The sequence below is a fragment of the Eptatretus burgeri genome, chromosome 1 (genome assembly GCF_056783735.1).
Source record: "Eptatretus burgeri isolate ZD-2024b chromosome 1, Ebu_testis_v1, whole genome shotgun sequence".
NCBI lineage: Eukaryota > Metazoa > Chordata > Myxini > Myxiniformes > Myxinidae > Eptatretus > Eptatretus burgeri.
This window is the reverse complement of record NC_140961.1, coordinates 121,140,814-121,157,700: the sequence shown is the minus strand read 5'-3', so window position 1 is coordinate 121,157,700 and position 16,887 is coordinate 121,140,814. Positions and strand designations below refer to the sequence as shown.

General features: G+C 42.4%; 1 long non-coding RNA gene across 4 annotated transcripts in view; it reads left to right on the top strand.

Moving 5' to 3' along the window:
* LOC147035301 (uncharacterized) overlaps positions 1-15,318 on the top strand; it is a 67,525-nt gene extending 52,207 nt beyond the window's left edge. For 3 of the 4 annotated variants that reach the window (XR_015062015.1, XR_015062009.1, XR_015062005.1), the window contains one exon: positions 13,970-15,318. This is a non-coding gene — a long non-coding RNA (uncharacterized LOC147035301). Of the gene's footprint in view, positions 1-13,966 lie in introns of all 4 variants that reach the window. The other variant, XR_015062019.1, reaches the window with a different exon arrangement.
* The last annotated feature ends 1,569 nt before the right edge of the window (positions 15,319-16,887 follow it).

The window sequence follows — 16,887 nt, the reverse complement described above, 5'->3', positions numbered from 1 at the left end:
AGACAGCCATGGACCCTCGATGAGCTGAAGCAGTAGCTAATTTGTGCAAGGAATGCCATTCGCCAGGTTCAGATTTGAGTGCTCATCCGGTCAACACAACGACGGTGCAATGCAGTGGTTTGCTGCTGGGGATGTACATACCTGGTACTGAGATTGTTACTTCCACGTTGGATCCCTATGTAAAAACATTCGCCACAATGCAGCATTACGTCATTAGATCGCAATTAATTGGACATGTAATTATTCAGCACTTATCTCTGTCAGATAAGAGGTTTGCACCTCGTCTGTGTCCCATGATGTCACATAAATAAATCGCATCAACATCCTAAGCCAGGGATTCAGATGAGAACACAAACAGGCCGACCGGCTCAGGTACGACACAGCTGTTGGTAACCAATATCCATTGTCACGTGATTCTTGCTGTGATGCACATTGTGAAAATCAGGACGGTGACGAGTGGTGCAAGAGAGGGTGGAACAGCGAATAATCATTAAATTTCTGGTTCAAGTGAACATCAATTCTGTTCAACTTTATGGAAGATTGCCTGTTAAGGTGATTGATGATATAATTATAATATCCACTAATTATGAACTACTTTGAGCAAGAACATGCAAAGTTATAAACAATTGTCCAGGTCAATAATACTGAACCACCTTTGTGTTAAATTACATCCTTCGTTTAAGATCAATGTCCATTCCATGTAAATAATAATTATTGATAACTATGACGTCACGTGCCAGAAACTTCGGGAACATCACGTGTGCTGCACGACTCGTTGAGCAGAAACTTCCTCGACTACATGTCAAGGCTGGAGAAAGTTTTTATTTTCCTTTTACTTCTGTCCTTATTGACATCGGTGATGTCATATCCCCCTCCCCTTTTTCCCCCAATAAAAGGTCAACGATTTATAAACTGTGATGGCTCAGAGAAAAGAAACAGGTATCGGTAACCTCATTATGAAAGTACTCACTATAATGGGATGAAAACAAAACCCATTTTGTTTTATTACCTCCGTCACCGAAGGTGGGTGGAGGTTATGTATTCATCCCTGTTTGTCTCTGTTATTTTTTGTCTGTGATCAGGATATCGCAAAAAGATATGGACTCATTCGGATGAAATTTGGTGGACACATTTGCTGTGTGACACGGACGAAATGACTCGATTTTGATCCGGATCCGGATACTATCATTTTTTGAGTGATTCTCCACCAATGAGTGAGTGATCAGGCTAAAAACGATAATTACCAGGATATCTCAAAAAGTTATTGATGGATTCGGATAAAATTTGGGGGGAAAACTTGGGAGTTTGACACAAACAAAATGATTCAATTTTGATCCGGATCCGAACACTATCATTTTTTGAGTGATTCTCCACCAATGAGTGAGTGATCAGGCTAAAAACGATAATTACCAGGATATCTCAAAAAGTTATTGATGGATTCGGATGAAATTTTGGGGGAAAACTTGGGAGTTTGACACAAACAAAATGATTCAATTTTGATCCGGATCCGAACACTATCATTTTTTGAGTGATTCTCCACCATTGAGTGATCTGGCTAAAAATGATAATTACCAGGATATCTCAAAAAGTTATTGATGGATTCGGATGAAATTCGGGGGGAAAACTTGGGAGTGTGACACGAACAAAATGATTCAATTTTGATCCAGATCCGAATACTATCATTTTTTGAGTGTTTCTCCACCAATGAGTGAGTGATCAGGCTAAAAATGATAATTAACAGGATATCTCAAAAAGTTATTGATGGATTCGGATGAAATTTGGTGGACAGCTTGGGGGTGTGACGCGGACGAAGGATTTGATTTTAGTGAAGATCCGGATCCACATACTACAATTTTTTTAAGTGATTCTTCACCCTTGAGAGGTAGGGCCAAAACCGATATGTATAACGATATTTCAAAAAGTTGTCGACGGATTATGACAAAACATGGTGGATGAGTTGAGTAGTTGACAAGAACAAGCCGATTCGATTTTGGTGAATGCACGGATCCAGATCGGGCCTTTGAGTGGGATACAAAATGTGTGTAAACTGTTCAGCCATGCGGAGGTGTGCGCTCCACCGAGTGCCATTCCAATGTCGCAAAGTATAAATAAGCGATTGGATTGACCGTGGGAAGTATAACATTTAACTTGTCGTTATGCTCTGTGACGTCATAATTGATAGTTGGTTGGTTAACAAGGTGAGCGGTTTAACTCCTATTTACTCTTCGCCAGTAAATCTTTCATTATGTTCTATTTCCTGACAATCAATGGTGGTGCTTGGTTTCATCGCCTGCTGTCACGTCTCTCATGTGCTCTGCTCACAGCTCTATTTTCGGCAGCTATTAGGGCTTCATGACCTTACATGGACACATCGCTCGTCTGTTGATTCCACAGCAGGGACCGTCGCGATCGTTTAAAAACACCGGCACAGGCATCCCCCAATGGAAAAACCTCACGTGTAAATAAATAACGGGTCATTGGGACACCTTGACTGGCTCGACGTCTGCCTGCCCAACGAACTCACGAGTCAGTGTTGTTTTCCTGGTGTGCGTTGTCCAGTTAACGAGTGGGGAATTAAATAATCATTATTGGTGTGCGGGGAAACACTCTCTGGGAATTGATTGAATGGGTTAACAACATTTAGGGGTCAATAGCCATTGAGTGGGTGATGGCAAATAAATTGCTCACACCATCCATTCAGCTAACACCATCTAATTGGCTTACACCATCTAATTGACTAACACCATCTAATTGGCTAACACCATCCAGTCAGCTAACACCATCTAATTGACTAACACCATCTAATTGATGAACACCATCTAATTGACTAACACCATCTAATTGACTAACACCATCTAATTGACTAACACCATCTAATTGGCTAACACCATCCAGTCAGCTAACACCATCTAATTGACTAACACCATCCAGTCAGCTAACACCATCTAATTGGATAACACCATCCAGTCAGCTAACACCATCTAATTGACTAACACCATCTAATTGGCTAACACCATCCAATCAGCTAACACCATCTAATTGGCTTACACCATCTAATTGACTAACACCATCTAATTGGCTAACACCATCCAGTCAGCTAACACCATCTAATTGGCTAACACCAACCAGTCGGCAAAACATAGACAGTCGACAAACATCATCCAGTTGGCGAACATGATGCAAGGGAGGGCTTACAACGTCCAGTCGGCTAAAACCATTGAGTGCGCAAACTCCATCAAGTGGGCTTAAAACAAGTGATGCAGCAACCTCGATTTATTCACCAGTTACGCCTCTGACAGTCCATGACAGACCCTCTTCTTCCTTATCGATACAGTTATTCACACATTCTTGGTGGGTTGGCAGGCGCAAGCTTGACCCAAGTCTTTTACGAACTAGTACAGGCATTTTAGCAGAAATATTTGGTCAACCTCCCACAAATTGCAACAAAAGCAAACTCAACAAATTTTGACTCCTGGATATGTCCTCAGTGACAGAAAAAAGTCCTAAGGGATCCTCCGGGGGGGGGGGGGGGGAATGTCCTGAAATCATTGAAATCCAATATGGCCGCCACACGGCTTCGGAAAAAATGAGAAAATTGTAAAGATTGATATTTTAATATGTAAATATATGTTTTTCTGCATTCTAATTGTTTCTAGTTAGGGTCAGTATATTGATATATAAGAATAATTATTAAAAAGTGAAATGTATTGAGGGTAAAATAAAAAAATTATACCTTTTTTGTCCAAAAATGTCAATTTTTTGTCCTGAAAAAAGAATATTTACCTGATATTGATTTTGACTCCTGGACAAATAAAAAAAAGAAACGTTGAAGACACAAGATGAAATCAAGTCTATGGCAAAACAATATAATTATGTAAATCATTGAAACATGACAACATTCACAATTCCACTCGGGGCAATCACATCTGCCTGACGAAGGTTTTGAAACGAAAATGAAAATTCGCATTAAACTCAGAAACTGCATCCATTATAAACTTACTATACATGTTGAGAAAAATCAAGCGTATTAAAGTTAGAACTCGACAATGTCGTCATCATCCTCATCATTGTCACATGGAGTGTTTGTGCAGCCAGAGCCCCTGCACTTTCCCCAAGCTGGAGTGCAGTCAATGTTGTGCTTCTTGCATGTGCATCTCATGGTGCTACATTCAGCCTGGCAGTTGCACCTAATGACACGTAACATCTTTTCAGGAGCTGGAGCTATTGATGTCTGAAGTGCCACAAAACCCTCGTCACACTTGTACAGAGCACATGTAGTGCTCTGTAGATCTGTGAAAATGATTTGGTCAAAAGCACAGGTTGTGTGTGCACTGTGCTGAACCTCAGCAGCAGAGGTTTGTTCGATAGCCGCAAACGCATTGGACTAAACATTGATAGGCAACCCATTCTATAATATCGCAAATGTTATGGATTTCACCAACTTTGTCCTCCGATGCATTGTCAACCATTGTTGCATTGTGAAGCGTTCCATCCATTGTGTGAGAAGACGTTCGATCTTGTCCCAAGCCCAAGTTACAATCCCCCGATGGGTCGATTGATAGGTTTGAACACCCTTTTTAAACAAGCTCAAATGAGCTAAGATCCTCGTCCTCTTAATGATGACGTCATAAAAACGAATATGACGTCATTGTGATGTGTCAGGTTTGCGATAAATTATCTGTGCTAATGCCCAGCTTGATTCCCGCAAACAAAATTCAAACAGCTTGCCTAGTTTTGGAGATAATGGTATAGGCGATTTCCATTAGCGGCGATATTATGACGTCAACTTTTTTTCGAGGAAGAATTTCCAAAATCGGAGATGGTTACTGCCTGCACGTGGGCTTATACATATACATGGCAAGTTTCACGAAGATCCGATGAAAACTCTGGGTTGTGAAACAAAAAATGTCAAAAAATAGGAATGACGTCATAAAAATTGATATGACGTCATAGTGATGTATCATATGTGCGGTGATTCATATCTGCTAATGCCCTGTTCGATTCCCGCAATCAGAATTCAAAAAGCTTGCCGTCATATTTTTTTGTTAGAGATATTTTGACGTCATAACTTTTTTTCTCGGAGGAATTTTCAAAATCGGAGATGGTTACTGTCTGCACAGGGTATTTTACATATATATATATATATATATATATATATATATATATATATATATATATATATATATATATATATATATATATGTATATATATGCCAAGTTTCAGGAAGTTTAAATGAAAACTGGAGGCTGTGAAACAAAATAGTCCACACGAAGAAGATGAAGAACAACAACGTGAGTACGACTTAGAGATCCTCCACGAGGATCTAAAAAAAGGATTCATTCATGTGCAGAACTAATGAAAAACATGATGTAACATTAACGAAATTCAAAGACATTTGCATAAAAGCCTCTGGAGCATGGCACTGTGATGCATATGTGCTTCAGTTCCAGCTTCAAAGAATGGGTCGTTGGGTTCTAGTGAAAGTGCAACAGCACCGGAGCAATGCTTGAGCAATTTACCCATCCAGCTTGTCCTGGCTTGTGAAAGAGGCATCATTACACAGTTCGTTGTGTGAGGCATCTTTGAGAAGATGATACTGTACTGTGTAAGCTGCATAAAGAACAGAACGGTATGAGACTGTGACATCAGCATGATGGCATAATATCGGATTATATTGGAGGGTTCGCACGTCAGAAGTGGGAGGGCTTCTTGAGAACTTTGAGTCCATGTTGGCCGAAGGGGAAGGTCAAAATGTTTTCAAGTTAAAGAAAACAACCCACTGGTGTAGTTGCACAGTTGGAAAAACTCAGGTCAGACGTTTCGACCATTGAGTGGTCTTCATCTGGGATGGTGCAGCTATCGTGGACGAGGTGTTAGGAAACTGCCTGGAAAGGTGGGGGGCACCCCCGTGATTTAAAAAAAAAAATTTTTGCTAATGGGGGTCGTCAGACATCATTGGGTTTGGTGATTTAACTAATTTTTTTAATTCATTTTGAAGCCACATTCTCAAAATGTGAGTCACATAATTGACAGTGACTTTCAGGAAGGTTCCCGTCGTGTAAGGACCTGAAAATCCCTGTAGTGTCCATCTTGTTTACCCTGTGTACCCCACCCCATCCCTCTCCCTTCCACAGATCTCCCCATGTCTCTGTTCCACACTGTTTTTTCCTTCCTCTCCCACCACTCTTGTCTCCTGCTCCCGTCATTGTGCGTTTCTGTGTGTTAGCTCTCATACGAGCCTCGACAGTCTACACCACAAAAATGAAAATAAAAACACTAACCCCTAGTATCATAGACTATTCTGTACTAACAGCACTGTTATAATGTGTTACACCATGTACAGATGAACTGTGCTGTAGAATTTTGCACTTTATGTGCTATGCTGTAGTGCAACTCTGAGACTGATTACACCATCTTGTATTGACCTGCGCTATCTAATTCCCATATTATTAGATCGTGATGGACCTCACTGCTCTCAGATAGCTCTGAGAATCTGAGGAGTCGATTAAAAAGACCACGGACGCAGTCTACAACACTCACCTCTGGTCGGATCTTCACACCCAGGGTCGGTTTACCATACCCATGAGATGATTGAAGCAGATAGGGAACCGTGCCGGAAGCTGCGCAGCAGATGTTAATTGGCCGAGCGAACCAGAGTTTCCCATCCACCCATTCGTCTATCATTGACTATTCAACCCTGGATCAATGGCTCTCAGACATGATATTTCCCGATTAATGCAGGACGGGACAAGTCAAGACAGTTCAAGCTTGTATTGGCAATGGCAGGCAAACAAGTATTTACAGCACGTATGACATTCCCATTACCTCGAGGTGACGTACCTGCCCTCAGAATTCTTAGCCAATCACAGCACTTTAACTGATGGATCCAGACACCTGAATAAATGAGAGAAGAGGGGTGAGGAGAGAGAGAGAGAGAGAGAGAGAGAGAGAGAGAGAGAGAGAGAGAGAGAGAGAGAGAGAGAGAGAGAGAGAGAGAGAGAGAGAGAGAGAGAGAGAGAGAGAGAGAGAGAGAGAGAGATATATATATATATATATATATATATATATATATATATATATATATATATATATATATATATGAGAAAGAAATAGTTGGGGTCTATTGTGGCCCCCAACACACCTGAGTTGCTGCTGCCCAATAGTCTGGCCTGAAAATCCTTGGATTCACCTCCTCACACTCCCTCCTCCACTCCGCTTGTGCTCCCTCAGAACACCCAATAGTATGGGTGACTCTACGCGATGGTGCTCCACTTGCGCTCCTGGGGTTCGAGCAGCCAATGGTATGGAAGTCTGCGCATGATAGTGTGCGGTAGTTTGTGATGGGAGAATGAATGGTGGTGAGGTGAGGAGGCACAGTATGGCCTGGCAATGAGGTGAAAGCGAAGATGTGTTGGGGCATGAGGTGAAAAGGTGTGTGGGTGTGCAGAGAAGAGAAAAACACGAAAGTAATTGAAAGGCGCTGAAGGAGAGAGTGAAGTGAAGCAAAAACAAGCGAGGTGAAGCAAAGCAAAGAAAAACGAACAAGGTGAAGTGAAGCGCCATTTTGGCAGCCATTTTGAAAATGTTGTTCAATTCGGAAAATAATGTTGATATTTCTTGGATCTGTTGAAAAAAAAAAAATGTCAATATGTTCAAGTACAAACCGTGGAAGTTTGATGTTTTGGTACAGCGTGTAACACTGATGTCACTGAGGAAGCCCACTAATTGGCACCAAGCTGTCACCTTCCCTCTTCAACCCATAATCTGGTAGGGTATCAATATTCTGTATGGCAAGATTTGAGTTAATTGAAATAATGGGCTGCCATGATGCCCTCCCTCTTCTTGTGCTGATCAACACTGTCTTCACATCGAGGCAGCTTCAACAAACTGGCATTCTTTTGAGATGCCAATTTGACTCTCAGTCTATTATCCCCCGCCAACCAACTAAGTTGGGGGGGGGGGATATAGATATCGGTTCCGTCCGTCACATTTCGTTTCCGGAGCTAAACTACAAATCCCCTCAAGATATATTTACGAAATTTGGTACACATATCAAGCAAGTGATGAACTGGTGCCTTTTTATATTTAGAGATTTAGAGAAATTTTTATTATCTGTCACTTTCCATGGAAACAAGTTGAGTATTAAGAAATAATTGAGGTTAACCTTTGTTTCCAGATCATAGTTGCAAAACTATTAACTATTTCTTTATGAAATTTGGTACACACATCAATAATAAATTGAACTGGTGCCTTTTACTACTTGTCCTCATTTACTATGGTGGGGGATATTGAAGACTTCAACGGATGCTAGTTGAGATTGCTGTGTTGTCCTTTTGCCCATCCTTTCTGATCATACAATGGAGCAATGAACTTCCTTGCAGCAGCTGTTGCAGCCTTTTCATCCTGACCAATGATAGCTGTGAGGTCACTGAATTACTTTGTTCTGTCATGGAGTACTTTGAGGAATGATTTCTTCCCTATTCCAAATAAAGAAGATATAGAATCACAGCCTGTCAAGGCATGCTCAGCAGACAGGATTTGGCACAGCATTGCTGAAATAGCTTGACATGTGGAATGTACTGGAATGTATCGGCAGTGATCAGTGGTACTTGTCATGATACCAGTCTGAATCCACAACTTTTTGGAGTTGGTCATCTTTGGGAAATGGTGTAATGCTAAGACTAAATCTCTGTGCCTGGGGATCTTATGATAAGTCTTCCATCCACATCTTTTGTCTGTCCGCATCACATGCAACAGCATTAGGAGTGTCAGCTTCTTCGTGGTTACTTTTTAATTCATCTGCTTCCTCTACTCTCTCCCTCTCTCTCTGAAGTAATTTGACATCATCTGGACAGCCAGACCACCATCCATGTAGATTTTGCACTCAGGGTTGGGAGCTCGATGTTGTGACATTTTGTGTGATGAAGTCACAGAGAAACCTCATCAGCCTCTCTTTGTTCTTGGTCACATTCAGGAATCGTTTCTAGTGAGGATCTGAATGACCAGCTATAACCTCATATTCCTTCCACCCGAATCTAGCTGTGTTTACTCATCATTCTCTTTCTTGAATCTTCATGCAATCAGCAATGCCATATCTGTCAAATACAACAATGACAGTATAGCTGTATTTGAAGAGACCTGGTACCAAGTCTCTTCGGAGAATCCTTGGCTATCGCTGGTCGGATTTTGTGTCCAACGAGCGGTTGCTGAGAGAGACTCGGATGAGATTTGTTACCTGCATAGTCCGTGAGCGTCAGTTGCGGCTGTATGGACATGTGGCTCGTTTTCCTGACTCTGATCCTGCTCACCAGATTCTCTCAGCGAGGGAGTCTCATGAGTGGAGGAGGCCAGTGGGTCGACCACGTGCCTCATGGTTGCAACAGGTTGACCATCATCTCAAGGAGATGGGGATGGGCCTGGCATCTGCCTGGGGGATGGCCAGACGGAGGCCCCTGGAGTACCGGCGGAAAGTGGACGCAGCGACGTGCTGTTCTGGCACATGCTCCCATACCTGACCTGACCTGACCTGACCTGTATTTGAACCCAGACATGAGTTGCTTTATGTAGCTCTCGGCTAGAATCCCAAAGGAATTGTATTTTTTCCCCATCCATTGCCTGCACGAATGCCATTGCATCTCTCATGTGGAATGACTGAGCTTTATCAAAAGTAGGAAGCTCAGGTTGTACTTCAGCAGCATCCTCAAGCCTTTGACCGAAATCAGACTTTGGACCTTTTCACGTTGCTCCATCCTCATGGAATCGAGCTGTAGGCACTGGCCCCATGGGATTGGCAAGCACACCCTATATGGTCGCGTCATTACGACTCTTCACAAGGGTTACGGCGCAACGAAAGACCAATTCGGAGCTGATAGTCACGTGCACTGTGCTTCCTTTGCTGCCGTTAAGTCTTATCGTGGTTTTCTTCGTCAAGTCAGCAAATGTCTTCAGTTTGGATTTGGTAATGGGCATGTAGAAACTGCCATTCTAACCAAGTGACAACGTGCTTTCACAGTCAAGGTACTTGCACACCAGTAAATATGTTTATTAATCCCTCCGGACGTGCGTCATCCTTAAACGGATCTGTCATTTTCTCTCTGGGGTATGTTGTTCGAGAAGAAACATGTTCCTCATCATGTTCCTAACAAATTGCACAGCTTGACCAATCTGTCTTGGGGTGAGAACTTTTCTCCTGGCAGATACAATTGTTTCTGTAATGGCAGTGAATTTTATAATCCTCAATGGTTCTGCATTCATAGTTTGTTGATTCAAAGGAACGTGTGTTCACCAGCCATTTCACAAAACGTAACAAGATAGGAGATATACTTGAAGCAGATTCTCCAAGACCAACCTGAGCTGGTGTTGGATAATCTGATGAACTGTTGTATTGAGCCACGTCATGTCTGAGAATAGAAGCTTCTGAGTACAATATTCCGTCAGGATCATCTTCCAGTAAACTCTGTGATGAGAAGTCAAGATCAAGCTGAGATGACTTCAACTCATATTTCAAAGCACTAGCTGCTTCAATAGCATCTCCTACTGTGATCTGGCTGCTGAGAATAATGTTGGATTTTCATTGTCCATGCTGAGATTGTATTGAAATGGAGTCACCATATAATTTTAGGAGTTTATTTTGGAGCTTATAGCTGCTATAATGCTCCATAATATCTGTTGGTAGGATTGATCAGTTTATGACAAGCAACTTTGACAAGAGGAAATTTTTTTTTGTTTTTCAAAAGGTCATCATGAATTACATCAACAATTTGTTTAGAAGCATTATCATGATCAGATGTACCTGTTTTGTCATTGGCTCGATATGTTGCTGATGTAATATAAGTTGTGCAGCGTGCTGAGTGATATACATCATCCTAAGCGATAAGGTCTTTGGCTGTGACATGCAGCAGCATACCGGGTGTTCCAAAAAGACCTGGACAACTTTAGTTGTTAATATATTTCGTACCACAAATGATACAATGATACCCTTTGTTTTACTTCACACAGAAACTCATAAAGGTTTCTTTTTTTTATGTCTGGTGGTTTCAATGCGAAAGAAAATGGCGACTCCAAAGGGGAAAGCTCAATGCGTCGAATGGTTCAAAGACGAGATCCGACACGCAAGTTCAGAGTCATTTCCGTACAACGTATGGAAGGAATCTCCCATCACAGACTGGTATCAGAGAGTGGTACAAGAGGTTTCAGGAGACTGGAAGTTGTTAGAAACGGAAAAAATCCGGTTGACCAAGCACAAGTGCAGCAGACGTTGAACGAGTGTGTGAATCATTTCAACAAAGTCCCAGAAAATCAATCTGACGCGCATCCAGAGAACTGGAACTTGGAACCACCACTGTGCACAGGATTTTGCATAAAAGACCAAAGTTTATGCCAATAAGGTGCAGATTCTGAAGGAACTCAAACTAAATGACGGACCCAAATGCAAGGCGTTTCCCTTGGAAATGCTCGGTCGCATAGAGGATGACGAAGATTACCTGAAAAAGGTTATGTTCACAAACCAAGCTTGCTTTCATATTTCGGGGAAGGTCATCTGGCACAATGTGAGGATCTGGGGTTCTGAAATCCCAATGTGGTCATTGAACACATACGTGATAGTCCGAAGGTCAATGTGTGGTGTGGCCTTCTCCATGACCACTTGATGAGTATCTTTTTCTTTGCGGAGGACAGTGACCTCAACAATTTACATGAACATGTTGGAAGGATTTGCCTTCTCACAGATTGAAGACCTTCAACCTGATATCATTTTTAAACAGGACAGCGCTCCCCCTCATTGGGCCTTAATCGTTTGAGCCATCCTGAAAGAAAAATTTCCAACAGCCTGGACCTCACGATCACCAGACATAACCCCACTTGATATTTATTGTTTGGGGGTATCTCAAAGATGTTGTCGACGACACCATGGTGGTAAATCTGCAGGATCTTCCATCACAGATCACAGCTGCATGTGCACTGGTGGACACAAACATGCTGAGCTGAACATGGCAAGAACTCATGTACTGCTTTGAGGTCCTGCACACAAAAAATGGAGCTCACTTTGAAGCATATCGATGAAAAGCACAAAACTCTATGAGTTTCTATATCATATAAACTAAAGGGTATCATTGTTTCATTTGTGGTTCTAAATATATTAACAACCAAAGTTGTCCAAGCCTTTTCGGAACACCACGTACTTTCATAGTTATGCCACTCAGCAGCTTTCTTCAGGCTGGCTTCCCTCTCTATCTCAATTTCATGCAGCTTGTTGTCCTTTTTGTGAGATTTTATTCAAACAGATAATACAATTCGACCAGACAAACTGAGTAGCTGATGCTCTGCTGGTCCATTTACAACGAGCTGATATATCAGGCCCATCATCTTCAGGGTGGTTTCACTCTGTTCTTTTTCATGCAATTGCTTTTCTGGGATGATTTTTATCTGCTGCAGGGTGGATTTACTGGTGTATCTGTGGAAGCATCCTCTGTGGTCGTGTATGTTGGCATTTTCTGCTGATAATGTCTCTGTTAGCTCACATTGCCTCTCGATGAGTAGCATGTACGTATCATCTTTGTGAATGTTTGTGGCATGCTCCAGAGTGTGAAAACCAGCTGCATTGACTTGAGATAGTTTTTCATTGGTCTTCGGCTGTTGACGCACAATACATTTCTGAAAATCATATGACAGTTTCAGTCGTTTGATTGCAGGACATAATTTTGGTGAGCTGTCGCCTTCACCAACATTAGATGCTCCTCTACCAGGATTTTTGTTTTTTTGTATACCTTGGTCGAGGCTCGTATGAGAGCTAACACACAACTCACAGCAAGGAGGCATGAGACAAGAGGGGCGGGTGTGGAAGGGACAAAACAGTGGGGAACAGACACATTAGGTGAACTGTGGAAGGGAGAGGGATGGGGATGGGACGGGGAACATGGCAAAGAGAAGATGGACATTTCAGGGACTTTCAGGAAGGAAAGCAGGAGAAATGAAGGAAGTGGGCTTGGGTGGATTATCGGGGGTAGAAAAGATCGAGGATTTGGATGGGGGAAGATAAGAGGTGGTGGTGAACAGCTGTTTTGAAAGCCTGGAGGGAAGAATGGGAAAGAATAGAGTGAGGAAGTTTATTCCAAAGGCGGGAAAAAAGAGGAATGAAAGAGTGAAGATGAGCAGTGATTCGTGATTTTGGTAGTTTTACCAGAAGGGGGTTGTTGGCGGACCTTGAGCGCCCTGTGGAAATGTGGTGGGGACAAATTGCAGAGAGCGCAGGGGGGGGCAAGGCTGGAGAGGAGTCGGTAGAAGACAGAAAGACCACCGACCAACCTGCGGTGATTGAGTGAGAGGCCCAAAGACTCAGCTTCATTGCGGGAGATGCCGATGATCTTAAATGCCCTGGTTTCGACAGCATGAAGCCGAGAAAGGTGGGAGGCAGGAGCACCAGCCCAGAGGGGAGAGCAGTACTCCATCAGGCTACGGACAAAAGCTTTGTAAGTGGTCAGGAGCTCAAGAGGGCCGAGGAAGGACTTAGCACGACGGAGGATTCCCAGTCGGCGACTGGCTTTTGAGGCGAGGTTGGAAATGTGACTTTCCCAGGAACGTATTACTCATTCTTGTATTACTCAGGATTACTCATTCTTGGTTGATATTCTGTATCTGAAAGTTCAAAATGAAGAAAACTATAAACATGATTGTGTGTGATGAAAACATTGAATATTAATTGGTTCTAATATGTGCATTGAGATAAGTATTGTGATAAAACTATCTCAAAGTCTGAAAATCAAACCTTCATGAAAAAAGATGTAAAATGAAATATATACAGGGTGTTTCAAAAAAAGTGGACTATGTGAATGTTTCATTGCAGAAAAATTACAAAAGGTAGCAATTTCAGTGATACATTGATGGAAAGCATACACCATGTCATTTTCAAATCGCTCATTATACTGCTTGAAATTGACATTTTCAATCTGTGCTCCGTCTCTGTTCAAGCAGGCTTTGATCCTGACTCAGAAATTATCTACAACTCGACTGCAAGTGGCTGGAGCGGTCGCCTGACGGTCGTGCTCCACATCTTGCTTCAGGACAGCCAGGGTTCGAGGTTTGTTGGCGTAAACTTGACCTTTGGCAGCACCCCAAAAGAAAAACATCCAATGGATTCAAATCCAAGCTGTGTATTTCCCACTCATTCACTGTGCCCAGGCTTATGACATGATTTCGAAACAGCTGGTGGAGCAAGTCGATGGGTTCACCAGCAGTGTGCGGTGGGGCACTGTCCTGCATGAACCATGCAAATCTGAGTTGGTTTGGAGATGGTAATTAGCGACATCAGCATGGAATCGGCATAAGACCTCGTGGTACAGCACTGGTGGTGCTCATCGTTGACTGTCACTGTCTTTCCATTGGTGTCCTCGAACCAATGTGGTCCCAGCATACCCCATCTGGAATTCAATGCACAGAAGCAAGTGGACTTGGGGGGCCTTGAGAGACATCTCAGACACCTCCTCAGGAGGCTCAGCACCCCAGAAGATGTTGTAATTTTTGCTAGCCCCATTCAAATGGAAGTGTGCTTCATCACTGAATCACAAGGAGTTGATCTAATTTGGGTACCTTTTCATTTGGTCACTGAGACAATGACACATTGTTACTCAGCTTACTATGCCATTCAGAGTTAGTTTCTGCTTTACATATATTATGTAGGGGTAGAGGTTGAGTTCAGAAGTGAGAATGCACCACACAGATGAGGATGAGATTGCTCGTTCTCAGGAACGGCGACGGTGGGATTTCTTAGGACTTCAATGGCAGAATCTCTCACAAGATCGATGTTCCCTTGGTCTTTGGTTACACTGTTGCCTTTATTTTGATTTTACACACTTCCATGTGCTAGGAAGTGCTCCACAAACCACTGCATGCTCCCATTGGAAGGCTCATTACAGGTGTGAACATTGTAGTACTGACAGTATTGTCGGCACACCTCCATGTAGAATTTTACCTAAAATGACAAAGTCACGATTTTCAGTTTTTGTTCCACTGTGAACACCATAATTGACGAAGGGTCCGACTGACTACTTGTTAGAAATGGTATATCACCACCACCATAATCTGCAAGATAGAAGGGTACAGCATTAGAAACGACAGATTACCAGGCTGCTCAAATAATCCACTTTTTTGACATACCCTGTTTGCTATATGTATGTATATACACACACACACACACACACACACACACACACACACACACACACACACACACACACACACACACACACACACACACACACACACACACACACACACACACACACACACACACACACACACACACACACACACACACATATATATATATATATATATATATATATATATATATATATATATATATATATATATATATATATATATATATATATATATATATATATATATATATATATACTACTGGTCTAAAGTTTTAGAACACCCGTATTTTTCCAGTTTTTACTGAAATGTAAGCAGTTTAATGATTCAATGTACTCTGAAATTAAAGCAGAGAACAAATAAATAATTAAAGATAAAAAATAAATCATGGAATCATTTTGTTGAACAAAATTTAATATAAATTTTTGACTGTTCAATGTAGCCACCTTTTTTAGATATTATTCTTTCTCCAATGGAAATCAATTATTGTTCGGAAACTTCTTCCCAACACTGTTGCAGAAGTTCCCACAAATGTGTTGCACTTGTTGGTTGCTTTGCATCAACCCTTCTGTCCAGTTCATCCCAAACCAGCTCGATGGGGTTTACGTCTGGAGACTGTGCTGGCCATTTCATGATTTGAAGCCTAACATCTTGTTCTTTTCTTCTAAGGTAGTTCTGACATCGCCTGGAGGTATGTTTTGGGTCGTTATCTTGCTGTAGGATGAACCCCTGACCAACTAGGCATCGACCAGAGGGTATTGCATGGCACTGCAAAATGCTGTGGTTGCCCTTTTGGTTCAGGGTGCCAGTCACTCTGTGCAAGTCACCGACTCTGGATCCAGCAAAAGAGCCCCAGATCATCACGCGTCCTCCTCCATGTTTGGCAGTTGGTGTCACACACTGAGGGACCATCCTTTCGCCTATTCGACGGCCTACAAAAAACATGTGTGATAAACCGAAGATTTCAAATTTTGATTCTTCGGTCCATAAGACCTTCCAGTTTTCTGTAGTCCACTGGTGGTGCTTCATTGTCCAGGCACGCCTCGAGTCGAAGAAGCAAAGAACAAGAGGAAATCACAGGACACATTAAAAAAATTTAATCACAGCTCAAGAATATATCAAAAAACAGAGAAGAAAGGGAAATCAAAGAAGGAGAATAAATCAAAGAAGGAAAGAAAAGAAAACCAAAGAAGGAGAAGAAATCAAAGAAGGAGAAGAAATCAATGAACAACAATAAATTAATGAAGAAAAGGAAATCAAGTCCGCCCAGCTCTCCTCATCTGCGGCATACTTTAGGCTGACTCACATAAAAATCATTATACTTTAGGCTGACCCACTGCACCTCCACCACTGCCTGCACATGCTGCACCTCCACCACTGCCTGCACCTGCTGCACCTCCACCACTGCCTGCATCTGCAGCACCTCCACCAATGCCTGCACCCGCAGTAACTCCATCACTCCCTGCACCCGCTGCACCTCCACCACTGCCTATACCCACTGCACAGCCACCACTGCCTGCACATGATGCAACTCCACCACTGCTTGAACCCGCTACACCTCCACCACTGCTTGCACATGCTGCACATCCACCACTTCCTGCACCCACTGCACCATGACAACCACCTGCCCCCATTGCACAAACACAACCACCTGCCCCACTGCACCCTCACCACTTCCAATATCCTCAGCAACCTTACTCCACAACCGTAACCAACTACTGTATTATCTCCAA